Source organism: Cryptomeria japonica, unplaced genomic scaffold, assembly GCF_030272615.1.
Source record: "Cryptomeria japonica unplaced genomic scaffold, Sugi_1.0 HiC_scaffold_42, whole genome shotgun sequence".
Lineage (NCBI taxonomy): Eukaryota > Viridiplantae > Streptophyta > Pinopsida > Cupressales > Cupressaceae > Cryptomeria > Cryptomeria japonica.
The window spans coordinates 390046-392676 of NW_026728864.1; the positions used below are offsets into that span (position 1 = coordinate 390046).

Here is a 2631-nt window from a genome sequence, read left to right on the forward strand (position 1 = left end):
GCCTGGGTGCTAGGGTGTGGATGCCAATGTGGGTCATAGGGTGGGTACTAGGGTGGGCTGCAATGTGGGTGCCAAGGTGGGTAACATGCTCGGTTGGTTCTAAATTGGGTGTCAGGGTGGGTGTGCACCCACCTTGCCCGAGGTGGGTGCCAAGGTGCCAGTGTGGGTGGGTGCTAAGGTGGATGCCAAGGTGGGTGAGAAGGTGGGTGATAGGTTGAGTGGTAGGATGGGTGGGTGCCAAGATGGGTCACAGGGTGGGTGCAAGGGTGGGTAGGTGCTAGGGTTGGTGTCAGGGTGGGTGGGTGCTAGGTTGGGTTCCAAGGTGGGTGCGAGGGTGAGTGTCAAGGTGGGTCACAGGTTAGGTGCTAGGATGGGTGAGTGCTAGGGTGCAAAGGTGCCAGGGTGGGTGCTAGGATGGGTCGATGCTAGGGTGAGTGGCAAGGTGGGTCCACAAGTGTCAAGGTGGGTGCCGAGGTGGGTGCCAACTTGGGTTCCAAGGTGGGTGCCAAGTGGGCGACTGCTATGGTGGATGCCAAGGTGGGTCACGGGGTGGGTGCCAAGTTGCTAGGTTGTGTTCCAAGGTGGGTGCCAACGTGGCTGCTAGGGTGCGTGGGTTAAAGGGTGTGTCACAACGTGGGTGCCAGGATGGGTGCGCACCCACACTGGCCAAGACGGGTGCAAGGTTGGGTTCCAAGCCCGGTCACAGGCTGGGTGCTAGGATGGGTGGGTGCCAAGGTGGGCACCAGGGTGGGTGCACCCACCCTGGCCAAGGTGGGTCACGGGGTGGGTCCTAGGGTGGGTAACGGGGTGGGTACTAAGGTGCGTGCCAAGGTGGGTCATGGGGTGGGTGCCAAGGTGGGCACCAGGGTGGGTGTGCACCAACCCTAGCCAGGGTAGGTCACGGGGTGGTTGTCGGGGTGGGCGTCAAGGAGCCAAGGTGGGTGGCAAGTAGCCAAGTTGCGTGCCAAGGTGGGTGTCGGGGTGGGTGCCAAGGATCCAAGGTGGGTGCCAAGGAACCAAGGTGGGTGTCTGGGTGGGTGCCGAGGTGGGAGCCAGGGTGGGTCCCAAGGTGAGTGCAAAGGTGGGTGCCAGGGTCAAGGTGAGTGCCAATGTGGGTTCCAAGGTGCCAGGGTCAGGGTGAGTGCCAATGTGGGTTCAAAGGTGCTAAGTTGGGTGCGAGGTTGGGTGCGAGGGTGGGTGGGTGCCAAGGTGTGCTAGGTGGAAGCCCGGGTGGGTCGGCATCCCATGGGTGTCGAGTTGGGTGCCTGATGGGTGCTTCTTGTCAAGTTTTAGTCGTTGGGACTCATTTCGAGCCTTAGAGGTCGTTTCTTGTCCGGTTGCCCTGTCTTCGACCTGGGAACCCAATTTTGGTCCTCGGGTCCCATTTTTTTTTGTCTCGCATCCCACTTTTGGCCTGTGGCCTTTTCGGGGTCGATTCTCGTTTTGGGCATCAGAGCATGTTTCTTCTCCTAAAACCCAATATTTGTTTATTAAGTCTCGGAACACATTTTTGTTCTCGTGGACCCATCATGGGTCTTGGAACGCATTTGTGGTCCTTGGGTCCCATTTTGCATCCCGAAACTTGTGTTTTGGTGCTTGATCCGTATTTTGGGTGCCCACCTTGCACCAAGTGCGCACCCGGGGCAAACCGAGCGCCTTGGTGCACCGGGGCAAGATCGAGCGTGCACCCGAGGCGCCCCGAACATGCACCAAGGTGCACTCGGCCCACATGTGAGCGCAGGTCGTTGCGCCCGAGGTGGTGTGTGGGCACCGCGTTGCAGACGGGACACTGCACGCACACGACGCCCCGTCCAGGTGCACGCACGTAGGCCGGGCCGGGTGCACACCCGACGCCCTAGCAAGGTGCGCGCACCCGGGCAGGGCTCACACTTGGCGAACGGGGCGCACTTCGCGAGGGAGGGTGTGCACCTCGACGGGGGTGGGTGGCCGGGGTGGATTCGCACGTGGGTCGCGGTTTGCTAAGTACACACTGCGACAAGCTCATAACGGGTGCGATCATACCAGCGTTAGTGCACCGGATCCCATCAGAACTCCGCAGTTAAGCGCGCTTGGGCCGGAGTAGTACTGGGATGGGTGACCTCCCGGGAAGTCCCGGTGTTGCACCCTTTTTTAGTTTTTCGCCGGGCGTCGCAATGCTATTTGAATAAACCTTTTGCCCGTTTGCGTTCTCGTCGGGGCCGGGCCGGGCCGGGGTGCGCTGCCCGCACTACCGCGCGCGCGGGGGCGACACCGAGCGCGCACCCGAGGCGCCCCGAGCACACAGGCCACGGTGCAACCCGGGCGTTGTGCGCGCACCCCGGTGCGCCCGAGGTGCTGCGCGCGCACCCAGGTGAAATCGGTGTGCACCTCGGCCAGTGCGCGCTCGGTCGAGTCGCGCACGTTGGCCAAGGTGCACGGTGATGTTTCTTACTCTAAGGTTCCGCACCAGACGCCCGGGACAGGTGAGCGAAGCTGGGCGGGGCCGGGTGCGCGGCCGGGGCAGGTGCACGCAGCTGGAGAGAGCTTTGGAGCACACCAGAGGTGCGCACCTTGGAGCACACTTCGGAGCGCACCAATGATGCGCTCCATTCAAAAGTTTCCTGAAAAGGCAAAAAAAGTTGAGATTATAGA

The 2631-nt window shown here is 61.7% G+C and overlaps 1 non-coding gene across 1 annotated transcript; it reads left to right on the forward strand.

Moving 5' to 3' along the window:
- The first annotated feature begins 2008 nt into the window (after positions 1-2008).
- On the forward strand, positions 2009-2127 carry LOC131862385 (5S ribosomal RNA). Its single transcript, XR_009361401.1, has one exon. It is a non-coding gene; the product is annotated as a 5S ribosomal RNA (ribosomal RNA).
- Positions 2128-2631: the final 504 nt, after the last annotated feature.